Genomic DNA, 15,831 nt, shown 5'->3' on the forward strand with positions numbered 1-15,831 from the left:
AGGATCACTGCCATTTTCCAGACCTACAGAAGTTGGAGAGAGTGGGGTAATTTGTGTCAAGGGGCAAGTAGTCCTGTTATTACCCCGGTTAGGTAGTAAACCCGCTGGTTAGAAAACCATATAAATTGGTCATGTGACCACATATTTTTGAAGAGGCATCATTTTGCTCATCCTGCAAAGAAGGGAGACACTTGGCTTGAGAGGTAAGCACATTTAAGTTAAAAAAACATTTGTATGCCCCCCCCTAAGTATAATTTCTATGATAAAGGATTTTTTTTATTGCTGTGTTTCAACAATAGACCATTATTCCCGTGTGGAATATGATTTAATCAGAACCACCTGTTTTTCGCCATCTCAGGGGGCGGAGATTGTGTCTTGTACTGTTGCTTGCTGTACACTGGAAATTACCCCTTTGGCACTGTGATGTCATTATTAGTTGACAGCAAGTTGCAAAATGGCAGCCTCCTGAGATGGATGTAATGAATGAAGCTTATGGTATAAATGTTCATGTGAGTGCCGCTTGCCGGGTCCATTCACTTGAATGACCGTTGATTTCTCATTCACTCCACCTCTCCTCAGAGCTGTTGTCACCGGCGGTGGCTCATCGTCATCACCATCTGGTATCCGAAACCCTCTACCATCAAGACTCATACAAGTCTTGGTCGAATAAACTTTGGTCTAAAAAGAGGGTGTCACAATGGAATGAGGAAGTAGCACTACAGGTCCCGAAGAACTGCATTAAAGAGACACTGTGTAGAATGTTTACATTTTCAATGTTCAGTCATTTTAAAAACACACTATTTTATCAATAATATGCAATCAATATGTTCTATCACATCAACATACATTTGTTTTTATATAATCAAGGTCTGGTAATCGCTAATTAAATTACATAGGGTGTGCCATCCCAACTGGAGGCTGCCATGTTTCGCTGCCATCTTTTGGCTATGGATACCCGAAGGAGACAAACTTTGCGAACATAGTTCCTCAACATCAGGAGGAATCTAGGGAATTGTAGAAGTCGTTTGTAATTACACTTAGCTTGCACCTCTGCAGAGGAAATTGATGGTAGGCTTGCAAAGTGTGCTCTCTCCGAGTCACCGTAGTTTGCGTGTTTCAAAATGCTTGCGCTTCAAACTTAGGTCATTGCATTCAATTAGTTCAGCACTAGATGCCACTAAATTCCACACAATGTCCCTTTAAGTGTGGCTATACTTCAGACAAGATTCGTGTGATTTGCAAAATATGCCGTGATGCTCTGCTGTAACCTAGCCCGGCAGCGCAGCACAACACTAAATGAAGTACTGTACTTGATCCACTGTGGAGCGGTACACCTCTCTCCGCTACAGCTACTAGCAATAGCTCACCTGAAAATCAGAGGCAACACATTGCTATTTATTTTCTCACACCACTTGTGAGAAACTCAGCATGTTCTTTTCACACTTAACGCATGTAATTTGGAGTGATTTGTATGATGAGTTGTATCTCAAATATAGCCAATATAGATGCCAGTAGATTGAAATGCTCATCACATCAGCCTCTGTGGTGGAGATACACATTCCAACAAAATAGATGTGGGTACAATATGTGTAATCAGCAACATGAATGGTAAAACACTCAATTGGAGAAATGACGTATTGTAAAATAAACATGTTTTATTTTTTTGATGAAACAAGAAAATTAAAAAAAGAGTCCAATCCTAATTTCAGGGTGGCACAAGGGGAAGTAGGAGGTATTGCCAAAGAATTAAACTGGGCCAAAATAACAGCTACATGAATGGCAAAACAATCAATTGGAGAAATTACATATTGTAAAATAAACGTGTTTTATTTTTTTGATGAAACAAGAAAATTAAAAAAGGGTCCAATCCTAATTTCGGGGTGGCACAAGGGGAAGGCGGAGATATTGCCAAAGAATTAAACTGGGCCAAAATAACAATGGACAATAAAATCCAGTTCATGATCAAGAAACAAATATAATGCCGCAGCTCCATCTTGGCCCTCCCGCTCTACTGCATGATTTAATGAATGTGTGGTGCCTCTCGACTCACAGCTGCACCACAATAGCGAGGCGGCAGATATCAGCAACTCCAGATGCTGTGGCCACATTGCTGGAACCAAGCCAAGCTAAATTGCTGTGACTAATTTCCAAACAGTTTACACTTGCAATCATGTGTATGTTCTCTATGCTAAATTAAATTAGTGCAGTGTCCATCTCTCTGAAATAAGCATTAGGCTAATCTGCTATACTGTATCTCTAGTTTCATACCTCGAGCTAATTTAGCTAATATGTGAACACAGTACATTGGAAAACAAGGTAAACAAGAGGGACAACCTCAAACTTCAAATATTTTAACAAGTTTCGGCCTCATTTTTATGCCATCATTTTTATGTGCACTTTCTTGACTGGTCGCAGCACCTTTGTTAATATCACCCGTGTTTACCAGGATGCACAACAGACACCTTTTCTCTCTGCTATAAACAGTCACAAACACCAACAAAAGGCAAGACACAGTGAATAAGACCCTCATTATCACAGTCAGCGCTTTGTCTGGCAATAGAGATTGCCCTTCTGGTGTTTTGAGTGGGAATGCGTGTATTCGCCTCATGCATAAAGATTTGGTAGAAAGAATTGACTAAAATATCATGAATATTTATTAGAGCCTATAACAGCGTACCTTGAAAACACTACTCTGACAGCTGTAATATCTGCACATCTAATGACCCTGATAAACCTGTTTTCGAGTAATAATTATTTAAATGAACTTGTATGAACACATCGGATTCAAGATACTCCGAACGCTTGTTTGACCAGGTTAACAATAACACAGTAGTAAAGGTGATCTACAATAACTTGTAAAAACAACAGTAGTTTAAGTGTATTTTCATTAATAGTTTTAATTCTATTCATCATACCAATTAATACTTATAATCCGGTAAGTGGAATTGTGAGTGTATTTTCTGAAGTCAGGTATGCTGTACATGTTGTACTACTCTCAGTCAAGCAAAAAGGTGTGGTGAGAAGTAGTGCTGTCGTAGCCATTTGTTGATTATGCAAAAAGGACACAACCAATTTCCATGAAACTTTGCAAAGTGGTCGTACCCATTAAATGTGGGTGCAAATCAAGACAAGAAGAAAAGTTCCATCGCAACCAGGAATGAAAAAAACGTATCACCCATCTTTCCCCGCTTTAATACACATGACTTAGTTAGGGCTGAAGTTTATGTTGTGCTTTAAAGATGAAGACTGGTGCGCAATTTAGTGTGATGGGAAAACAACCACAATAGGGAACACAACTTTGCGGAGCTCTGCGCTCTATTGAGTTCATTCACTATTTCATCCTGAGAAAATGTACTTGGTGACAGTGCAGATGGCCTGATACCAAGTAATACCATCTGTCATCTGGACTAAACTACTCTCAAGTAAGAGAAGGGGAATTCTTCTTCCTCTTCTTCTTCTTTACTTTTGTTTCCACCATAAGGCATGGGCTAATGTTTTTTTTTTTTCTTCAGTAGGCTGCTCTACTTTATTTGGGCAGCACGAGCTGTGGATACAAGCTTACATTACCTCATCACTGCATCTCCGTGTCAGTTTACTCAATCCAAAGAACATTTTTCATTTTTTCTTCCTTCTTTTTAGTATGCTAAACAATCACCTGCCTCTTTCCAATTATTTCCAATCTGAATCCTGTGAAGAACATAAGAAGGATGACATAAGAAGGAAGACTCAGGGTAAGTCCACATGTACTGTAAAACTAGGAGTGCGAAAACACATATTTCAACCTCAAAAAGATCCATCCATCCTGTTAAGGGTAACAAATGATCTGGAGCTCTGATTACCAGTCAATCATATAATGACATCCATTCACACTCACATTGATACACGCAGTATGGCTAATTTGGCACCTTCAGCTAATCTAAGAAGAACAGGAAGAATGAACTCCCTCCACTCGCTGCAAAGTCTATGCGGAACTGAGTCGAATTTGGAGCCCAGAACTTCTGACTCTACATTATCTATCTTGCAGACCCTAGTTGTTGAGCAACACAAGGAAAGCTCTATTCTGTTTCTGACTCTTCCTCACTTCCTTCTGTATATATTTGTGTTATAAGCTTTGTATTTGTTCTCCTTCTTGAGGAATATGGACTGCTGAAAGGCTCCCTTTCTGAAATACGTAATCACACTTGCCGAGCGCTTTTACACAGTATGCCTTTGGTACACTAAACAAGCTCTAAATTTGTCAAAAGCGCAAAATATGCCACTGACCCAGTCTGACTTCCAGAAAGCCCAAAAGTCCACGAGGACTCGGCACTGTCATGCTGTGAAGTGCTGGCAGGCTTCTGTGTGCAACTTCAGAGTCGGTTATGCATTTCTCATTATGCTTTCCAACTCTGGAGTGCTGCTCCTACTTGAGGGAATTATCACTTTAGAGAGTATTCTGGCATTACCGACATCACTGCAAAATAACTAAACCAATCAAGACACGCCAACGCCCCTCACCCCCTATGTGACAAAAAAAAAAAACATTAATTAGCTGGTCACAAGGCACAATGGTATGTACCAATTATACGGTAATTTCTGACTTTTATCCATATAATGGGATTCTGTATAATTATGCACCTTTTAGGACTCGTCAAGAAAGGCTGATGTGTGGCGATTGATTGCATGAAATGTATTCGAGAGCTAACTCAGGTGATGTAGCGCATGTCTACAAATGAGACAAACTTTGGCCCTTCAGTTGCTCATTTCTATAAATGTGTATGAACAGAACATATTGTGCTTTCATCAGTTGGCTGGCCATCCGCCAAAAGCAGTGAGGATATGGGGACACAGGAGGGGAAATTAACAGACAGTAATTCTAAGAGATGTTGCCCATGCACAGATTGGGACCTAAATCTATGTGTGGATCACACATAAGATACTACAAAAGCAGCACTAATTTGAGACTTCTTGATTGATGAACTCACGGAGGATGAGTGGGCATTTTCAATCCCATTTATACGGGACTGACAAAGATGAAAAAGATTTGTACAGCTCATTTGTACAACAACAACAACAACATTTTAGAGACAAAAAAGGGAAAAAGCTAGGTTGTTTAGTGTTTCTTTTCAAGGTGACATCACCAACTACTGGCCTAATATATTAGAATAATTATATACTACAACATCAATAATGTCAAACTTGAATTTTAAGTTTTAATTAGGTTGTTATAGCGTTAACATCCAAAAAGGATCAAAATAAACCAATACTGCACTTCTTTGTATGCCCATTTACATCTCTAAATATCTCCCACACACCGCTTAGCTTTAAAAAGCCATGTTGAGCTGTCGCTTTTAAGATTCCAGCCTTTATTGACTGAATCCCAATCAAAAGGGTGCCAGATATTCAACATTTTTACCCTTTGCAAGGGAACCGCCAAAATGCTCAATAAACCAAAACCCAACTGACTGCTGGAAATGGCAATCAGGCCTGAGACTAAATAACTATAAGGTGTTTGAATGTCAAACTTAAGCATATGTTGTTGTGTGGAGCCTATGAGGGAGCAACATTGCATCTTTGCAAAATATAGCAACAGATGCTCTATTAAGATATGATGTGTCCATAAAAAGCTGAAGTCATGCACTTCAAACTACAACTTAATGTGTCACCAATGAAACACATCTTATAGTTCCGTTTTAATGCCGACCACAGCAGAGAAGGGAATACATAATTGCTTTTACATTTAACAGCCAAGCAGAAAATAGCTGGAATTGCTGCCAAATGCAGTGACACCATAACATGTCAATCAAATACGGTTGCTGTGTTTATCCAACAAACGCACCCCCCCCCCCTCCCCCACACCCAGCCATACATAGCCAACATAACGTAATTTAGCAAACAAAGTGATATCAGGAACCAAGCAATGCATTTGGGAGTTGACTGATCGATAAGCTCTCAGGAAAGCAACATTCTCTAATTCGAAGCCGCCCAGGTTCCTCTGCACTTTTTTGCACGAGAAACAAAAGAAAAAACAGCATGTGAAATAATTTTTAACCCAATGTCTTATTTTAACTATGCTTCTAGTCTCCCCAGCTATAATATGCCATTCATACAGAGCTGTTTTAAAGTTGTTGTTTTTTATTCTGTTGTCCAAATGAAATGTTAGAATATTTATTTATTTATTTAATAATAATAACAATAATATTTTTTAATAGTGTGAGCAATTGGATGATATTTTTGCCTAAATGGTTGGTAATGTTGCAAAAGTATGTGTGTATAACATAGTAGAATGAAAGGCCAACTTGTAAATGCCATCCATATTATTTTCTCAAGACAATTCTTGAGATGTGGCTGTGTTTAAGTTTAACCACTTCTATTCAACGTTTAACTCATGCACACCCACACATATATTTGCAAATGAAAGAATAGGCAAAGCATGTCAAGTGTGTCAACTTTCAAACAAGTCAGTGTACAAATAGTAACGGCAAATTATTACAAGTTAGGGACACATACAAATGCAATGTCAACTAGACCAGCCATCAGTTCTATTTTTGAGTGAGTGAACCGTTATCAACAAAAAGGTGCAACTTGCTGGATGCGAGTGTTTGTGGTGTCAGGAGGAACAGGCATTCCAAAAAAAACAAAACAAAAAAAAACAAAAAAACACTAAAAGGTTGTTTATGTCTTGGCAGGAGAGAACAACTCGTGCTCATAATTAGAATAATACTTTCCATGCTGCATGGAACTAACGACAGAAGAAATGGAGAGCGGGCCCCAAAATAATGAGGTGCGTGCGTATAGATGACAATGAAAGACAATCCCATGGGATGTTTGTCAGTCGTCCTCTTCAGCTGCAGTGCTGCATATTATATAAATATATGCCATTGAACATTAAACCATCACAATTGTGTTACATTTATTCACGCTATAGATCATGTCAGCTGGACTTGATGCCGTAATGCAGCTTTATATCAGCAACGCATAGATAGCATATACCGACTTGTTTTACACTAATAAGGACAAATATAGAGTAAATATATGTAAATGGGCTGTCACTTATAAAGCGCTTTTCTACCTTGGGTACTCAAAGTGCTTTACTCTGTACCTCATCTACCTACTGATGACGCAACATCAGGAACAACTGGGGGCTCAGTATCTTGCCCAAGGATGCTTCGACATGGTCACCAGGGCCGGGGATCGAACCCACAACCTCCGGGTTGGGAACCGACCACTGAGCCATGACAACCCATATGTAAAACAATAAATAAAATCACTTATTCAGTTTTGGTTCTATGTATTTAAAAAGCTCCGTTACATGAATCGACCTATGTTGAAAATACAATCTGTTCAATATTGTGAAGCATGGTAGCACATGTGTTTAGCACTTCTTTATGTGCGGAGTTTGCATGGCCTCCACACGCTTCCATGGGGTTTCCCTGCTGATTCTGGTGTCAACACACTTTCCATGGACGGCAGGTTAGATTAATTGAAGACCCCAAACTGCCCATTGGAGAACCTGAGTGCGATTCACTAGTGACCAGTCCATGGTATGGTCCTCGTGGATGGAATGCTTGCAATTCAAAATGCACTTTAAAGGATTTACTTATCAACTTGCACCCCACATGGCACTTGGGTTTTATTCAGGAGTGGAGTTACAAATTAAACCATTTGAAACATTTTATGTGTTGGCTGATCCTTCAGGGTGCCCATCAAATTCAACCTACTCTGACTAAAATCAAAACCTGGCAATGTGGTAAAAAAAAAAAAAAACGGCAGTATTAATCTTAACATTTAATTCCTGCTTGCCAAAATGTGCTTCCTTTTAAAGCCGCAATTAAAACTTCCATGTTACTAATTGATGAATAGTCTCTAAGTGAACAGACTGTGTTGAATTAAACATGTAGAAATTATTCCAGGAGTGCTGTTTGTTGGAGTTGCTAGAGGTACTGCAATTTGCATCAGAAATGCAATTTTGTTTTTCCTCTGGTAAGACGGCTACACATAGTGGTGTGATCATTACAGGAAGGAAGTGGATGTTAACGGGCAAAGGAAGTAGACAGAAGACAGACACGTAAAGAACAAGCATGCAATCATTGCCAATTGTACACTGATTGCAGATGGGCGCTTTGCACTCCTGTTGGCAGGCTCATGGATCAGTCGGACACCGAGCAGCAGGTGGGCAGACAGAACGGCGAGCTCTCGGAACGTCACATCATGCAACATAGATAAGACAACAACTTACAAGCAAATAAAAGAGTTGTCTTTTGTTTAGCTGGGACAGGTGGTAGAAAACAGATTAACTAGTAAAGCACCTGTTCAATACATGACATTGAATAATCCAAAAGGTGGAGTACAACCTGGACTGATCACCAGTTATTCATAGAACAATTATGGACATTTAGTGTGGATGCTAGTGAATTTTTAATTTCACCCTTTTCACACCCAACCTTGGTAGAGCTCTGCAGGCTTCAGAGTGCAATACTGTATCCTTAAGCTGATTTTAACAACCCTTTCTCACAGAAATCTTAATAAAACCCTACATTGAGTAACATATAATATTCATTATTTCATCCACATCTTATTCAGCGTATTATTATCAGAAAGAAAGAGTGATCCTCTTGTCTACCTCAATTGCAAAGGCAATTGAATTGCTATTTTCCTTTTCATTGCTTTGACTCATCTATTTACAATTACATCAGGCGTTTATTTAGCAGTCAGAGGACGTTTCATGACAGTCATTATTTTTCTTTCAACTGTGACGAATAATTAGGGAGAAAATGTTTGCAAACCGTAGTTCATATTTGATAACTTATCTTAAGTAAAAACACCTGCACACTCACAAACCATACACACTTGCATACCCATCCAAGGTAATGGCCTTTCTTGTAATTACAGTCATTCGTCAAAAGCACACCTTGATTTATTGTCAAATTAAAAATACAGCAGAAAAGAGGCTGCAAGTCGCTGTTACTGCCGAGACAGAATGTGATTAATGCTTCGCTATTACAGGACTGAGAATGGCATGATCCGGATATGCACCCTGGTAGGCACAGAGGGGTGAGTGGGAGCATCAATACATGCAACCACTCGTTGGATGATGGAAGAGCCGTGAGCTCTGGTGAAACTTGGAAAGGATGGGTGGGGTCCTGTGGGGTAGATTATTGCTAAATTTAGAAAATGGAGCATCAGTGGTTGGGACAGCTATTTTTTTCAGAGTAAAAGTAAAATTGCTTCACATCTTGCATATGGCTCTATCAATGGCAAAGGATTATTCTCCTCAGTCAGAATACTCTGAGAGATTTTACCTTCCCTTTTGATGTCATTCACACACACACCTACATATATATATATATATATATATATATATATATATATAATGATAAGCTAATAAAGACAGGTGAACGGGAAGAATAGTTCCAACTGAGTAAATAAACTGCTAAAACCATCTTCCCTATGTTATGTCCTCTTATGGATTAATGAAACAATGGCAACCCTCAAAAGAATGTACTTCAAGCCCAGCCTGGCAGCGGTGAAACATCAATCGTCAAAAACTCAAAAGCAAATGCAGTGGCAGAGAGGGGAAAATAAAACAGCTGTGGGAGACGTTTCAACAATTCATCAAGAACCGAAAGACTATTTCTGACTTCAAGTACTTTTGAATTTTTAGGATGATTAAAAAAAATGTCAGCAGGAGATCAGGAGGGACTCATGGACTGTGCCAACCAGCAGATCTTTGGTGCTGACTTCATATGGTTTTGGGCTTCATGCCAACCATGGAGCTTCAGGTCCTGCTGCTGTGCATCAAATAATTGATTTGCCTCCTAATTCCAAGCCCGCACAGATTCTCATTCATGTCATTTATTTTGCAAGTCAAGGAATTCAAAGCTTGTGTGTGAGGGAAAAAGGTTGGACCATAGTGGCTTACCACATTAAAGACCAGCAGGATATAAAATAGTTATCCTCATTTCTTATCTCAGCATTTATCACAATGGCATGCCCTCCAGTTCACTGGTACAGTATTTAGCACTGCTGTAATGTATGATAACAATAATGATAATCATCATCATCATAGGTTTTCTCCGGGTACTCCGGTTTCCTCCTACATTCCAAAAACATGCACGGCAGGTAAATTGCCCCTAGGTGTGATTGTGAGTGCAGATGTTTGTCTCTGTGTGCCCTGCGATTGGCTGGCTACCAATTCAGGGTGTCCTCCGCCTACTGCCCGAAGACAGCTGGGATAGGCTCCAGCACGCCCCGCGACCCTTGTGAGGATAAGCGGTACAGATAATGGATGGATGGATCAACATCATATTGCATAATTCTACAATCTCAATCATAAAGGACTGCGCAAAAGTCCTGCTCAGTAGCAGTATTATCTATAACAGCAGTAGCCAAAAGCATAATAGGCTGGTGGGCATCATTTTGCAGCGAGGCAAGTAGAGTAACATGCTGAACTTAGCATAGTCATATTTGCGTGCGATCACAGCAGACCACACGCAGAGAAAAAAAAATGGCTTGCACTTTTAAAACTTTTTCTACTTTTCAGAGATGTTGGAGGCAAAAACATCTTTCAGTGGCAGTCATTGCTTGGCCTAAATGCCAAACCTTCAGACTACAGTGATGTTCTTGGAAACACTCAAGAAATGTATTAAAGAAGACAAAGAAAACACTGAGAGCAGCAAACACTTTTTTGACATGTAACATATAGAAATATATATATATTTCCACTTGTAAAATAGTGTTTTGCTTATGAAATTCATGCAGTCCATCCATGTTTGCAAACTAACTGCCTGAATATTTATTTTGAACAATGAAATAAATATTTGCAAACTAACTGCCTGAATATTTATTTTACCTGGCTAATGAGACTTTGCTCCTGAAACTTTGCACACATGCCAAGTCATTTTCATCTTTACGCAGCACTGTAAGCTGCCGTCTTTTTAACATAAATCCATTTGTATGTGTAAGTGTTCATATTACATTATAAATGTGACCTGTCTAGTAGTGTGATTGTGTTTCTCTCTTATGTACACTAATTGGTCTGAAATGTATTTGGGGATTTCTTTCTAGTAAAACTTTCCAGAAAAAAACAGTGGAGATGGAAGTGTAATTTTTTTTCAACAGGAAGCCATGAAAGATTCTCATGCATTTCTGTAATATGTGTATACCTTGAACAACCAAGAGCTAATTTAAAGTCAAATATAAAGTCAATACTATTACTCAAAACAACTGCAGAGTCGATCTCTCCGCTGTCAGCCTTGATCCAAGCGTTGAGCGCATTTTTAGGCTCCTGACGTCAATGTCGGATGTATGCGACCTGGATTTTCAGACTGCGGTCGCATTGCAAAAAAATCCCATAGGTATCCAATCTAGAACCACATATGAAAGTGGTCAAAAACGTTGACTTACTCAGAAGACATGAAGCACGTTTTTGAGACAAACATGCACTTCAATCTGACACTTATAATGTATTTTACCAAGCCACGCAGAGCCGCAAAATAAGGATGAAAGAGCCGCATGTGGCTCCAGAGCCGCGGGTTGCCGACCTCCACTCTAGGTTGTAGTAAATATTGCAGAATAAATGAAATGTTGCAATATTGCAATGTTTGGTTCCAGGAGCAAAATCAAAAGTACCAATTCATTGAAAGGTCAACTTTACCAATTCACATGTTTCATGTGTGCAACTGCCTGGTTTGTTTGTGTGATACATACTGTAAAAGGTATTTCATGATTGCAACTTTATGGAGGTGGTAAGACATGAGTCAAAGGGGAAATAAAGATGACAAAACTGAAAAGTGTAAAAAAAAGCTGCAGACTTGGATTGTGGATCCGAATACGGAAGACTTGAAATTTACACTATTAGTTGGACTACATTTATTGATTTATTTATTTATGAAAGATTTAATTTGAAGTTCACAGTAGAAATTATTTATGAAAGGCTGAGTTGTTCCCTGAACTGTTTCTCTTCCAAACAACATTTCACTTGCCGGTCTGAAGATAATGTCAGGCTTATCTATTGTAGATGTCACTGTTAGGAAATGGGGAATTATTTAAAGGTTCACGACTGACAAGGGCCCACTGTAATGGTGCATATAATGTAGCATACATTGAAAACCCCGTTCACAATTGCCTGTAATTGACTGGCAGTGAGTACAGGGTGTACCCCACCTTTCACTGTAATGCTGGACATTCACTGACTGAAGAAGTGTTGTGTTTATCCAATTCATTCGGAAAGTTAATGGTTTCCATTGTAATGTCAAAGCACTGTACGATTCGACTGAGAGCCATATTGATTGTCTGGGTCAGTGCTGTTCCACTCGGGACCTGTTGATGTTGATAACGTGCATCCCTAATTGTTGCCAACTGTCAGATAAATCAAGACGGTGTCTCACCTGTCTGTGGAATTGGAACGGACCTCATAGGATCATGGGAAAAATGATTATAAAATAACTTTTTCTGCCTTAATCTGTGCTGAAAATTACACGCATGAGATTAAGGAGCAAAAGACAAAAGATCTATAGGATGGATGTAAAACAAGTTTAATCGGGATGAATAAACAATTCACAATCAAGTTTTAAATGTTTAGATTTAGATGAGTAAAATTGAGGTGCAGTTAGTGACTTGTTATATGCAGTCAATCAATTTTTTATTAGCACTACTTTTCATTTATTTCTAAAAAACCTTGAATTTTCCCCTTCAGTAAATTTCTGTCACTTGTTTTACTGTTTTTCACCTCACAGGTCATGTTTGGTTTGCCCTTTTCTACCACAACTCAAAAAGCCACCTCTGAGGCCTTAAACTGCCTGAGGATACATCACTTGCACAAAACAGCCTTAATCTCTCATTTAGACCTACCGACCTTGTTGTCTCATCATTTCCTAATTCCCGAAAGCTTCCTGCCTGGACTCAGCACAATGCATTCATTTACAGTTTGGAATTTTCTCTATTGGTCCGAGACCTATCCCTTTCCATTTGTTCATACAGTATTTTTCGATTTTCACTTATGCAACCAAAGACCTTTGGAGGAAAGAAGAAAGGTGTGGTGCAGAGTAGAGGGCAGATAAAACAGAGAAACATGTTTTTTGTTGTTGTTTTTTTTCCCCCGATGAGACAACTGGGAAAAAAAACCACAATGACGAAGAGTGCAACTGAACAGCTGAAGTGAGACAGAGTAACAAGGAATGTGCGCACATTGTATGTAAATGTGTTCTATTGTCGTACATGACCATTAGCCTAGACGGATGTCCTTGAACTTCGGTCCGCGCCAACAGGTATCCCGCCCTCCGATAGTAATTATATAGAGAGGTCTATGGCAGGTGGCAAAGGGCTGAACTGAATTTACATAAATCTGCATGTGTCTCCGGGACTAGCTGCAGCCTCTGCCATTTACGATGAATCACACAAAGACTCTTATTTATCTAGTTTACTTAGTTAGTTAGTTAGTTAGTTAGTTAGTTAGTTAGTTAGTTAGTTAGTTAGTTAGTTAGTTAGTTAGTTAGTTAGTTAGTTAGTTGGTTAGTTAGTTGGTTAGTTTGTTTGTTTGTTTGTTTGTTTGTTTGTTTGTTTGTTTGTTAGTTAGCTGTTTGGAGTGTCAAAGGTATAAATGTGATCCCGTTTCATAAAATGTCAGGTTTTTTTGTGCTATCAGTTTCCTCAGACAGCTGCATGTTCGGCAAATCTATGATCATTGGCACAGATATTGTCCCTTTACAGACATCATATAACTTAGTTTTGATTGAAACTGGAACTGGGGTATAAGTCTTAAGCTTTGAGTTACTTTTGTTCACACAATGGTCTGGGTCTGGTGTTTTGTCTGAACAAAAGAAAACTAAAAATTACCATAAAAACAAGACAAGCTGAAGGTGTTTGAGCTGTTTTAAATATGTTAGGTACCTCATTTGTATGAAAAGATAAACATTTATTTGTCGCCCAGTGGGGAAATTTGCAATTGGCTTTTATGTTGGTAATCATTAAGAGTTTGTAGATGTACATAATTTCGGTTGACATTTTTCTTCGTTTTTCGTTGTTGCAGCTTCTCTAGAGGTTGCCTTTAAAAATGAACAAGCAAGCACATACAAATATGAGTTGATGTCACATCATATTACTTTAGAACTTAGATGTGTTTCTTTGTGTCAGTTGTATGAAAGTGTTTTTTTTTCTTCTTTATATACTGTGTGCATATTTTTCTGTGTCTGTTGCAAAGAATGTTACATTGTCTGTAGGATGAATACACTGGGAATACTCAGCAGTGGCGGAGCTATACATGATGGACAATGCTGGGTGCGTTCTGAAAACATCTAACCGGAGCTTGGCTAATCGTATCCATGATAAAAAAATGACTTTTCGGCCATGTGTGCTGTGTAGCCAAGGCATACCTCACACTCTCTTTAGTTGTGAGTTTACAGGTGTGCAAATGTGCACTTAGTGAGTCGTCGTGTCATCCTGAGCACCCCACTGTAAATTCTTCGGCTGTGCCCCTGTGCATTAGGTAGAGGTGTTGTTTTGGATTTGTTACATTCTGCCGCTGGTTAGAAGATGGGTCACTTCCCCAATGAGATGTATTGTCTATTTTTTGTTCTTTAGTTGTTTGTATCTTGTTCAAAACATAAGGGAAAATGAGTTACATACAGATTGTTCATGCATGTGCTGGCATATGCATGGTTCTGTCCACAGCCTGTGAGCAGAGGGACCTCCACAGTGGGAGGCGTTTCTGCTGACAGAAACATATTCCAGGTAATGGAACCACTCTGTCGTCCCACGGCAGAGCACTAAAGCAGAACTGAGCTCTGTCTCCTACTACACGCTCCACTGAGCCTCCAGATGACAAAACGCTTCACTGAGTGGCCAAAATCAAACAAAATAAAGTTTAGAAAAGGTGGGTGAAAAAGATTGGAGGTGGAAGAATTGCTTTTTGCTGTGTAGGTTGGAAATGTTTCTTGAAAGAAAAACAACTGCTTGTAAAAGCCAGAGGCCATCCGGGATTCATGTGACAAGATAAAATATGGTATAAAAGTAGAAAACATCTTGTGCATTTAGATGCAGTCAATTATGCTCACGCAGGAATTAAAATTCTGCTTATGCTTGGACAGGAATTTAAATTCTGCTGGTATCAAATAGTAAAAAGTCCTACGCAAGGAAGTGTAGGCACAAGAAAAGAAAAGAAAAGAAATCACGTTCCCTATTCGATAATGCATTGGTTTACAGAAGTTTGTTAACCATTGTTGTTTTTATAGAAATAAAACAACAGAAAAATGTTCCGCACATTGAGCGATTGAGGCGAGCACTACTATCGGCTCTGCAACAGAAAACCATAACCCTGTATTTGGTTTTGAGGCTCCACAAACAGCATCCATCAGTCCATCCATTTTCTTCTGCTTATGCAGGGTTCAGTTGCAGGGGCAGCAGTTGAAGCAGGGAAGCCTAGACTTGCCTCCCCCTAGCGACTTCATACACCTCTTCCAGAGGGATCCCGAGGCAGCCGAATGTAGGCTCTCCAGCGTATCCTGGGTCGTCCCCATGGCCTCCTTCCAGTGGGATGTGTCTGGAACACCTAACCTGGGAGGCACCCAGGAGGCATCCTAACTAGATAGCACTCCTCGAGGGACATGGTAGAACACCAACACTTAGTCTGCAAAACACATGTAGACCGAGTGGGTGAACCTCCATGCACCCTCAAGGACCCTGCTGAGGGTGTAGAGCTGGTTAACTGTTTCATGGCCAGACCCATCGATCGGGTCAATCAATCGATCAATTGGAAATGCAGTTAATCCATTTCAGAGCACCAAAAAACGCTAACAATTTTGTGTGACAGTTTAAGATTTATCGACAGATAGATAGATAGATAGATAGATAGAT

The 15,831-nt window shown here is 39.4% G+C and overlaps 1 protein-coding gene across 1 annotated transcript in view; it reads right to left on the reverse strand.

The window, feature by feature from the left end:
* cdh13 (cadherin 13, H-cadherin (heart)) overlaps positions 1-15,831 on the reverse strand; it is a 311,068-nt gene that overhangs the window by 194,794 nt on the left and 100,443 nt on the right. The window lies entirely within an intron of this gene.

The sequence above is a fragment of the Filicampus tigris genome, chromosome 4 (assembly GCF_054856515.1).
Source record: "Filicampus tigris isolate MCC_2025a chromosome 4, RoL_Ftig_1.0, whole genome shotgun sequence".
Classification (NCBI taxonomy): domain Eukaryota; kingdom Metazoa; phylum Chordata; class Actinopteri; order Syngnathiformes; family Syngnathidae; genus Filicampus; species Filicampus tigris.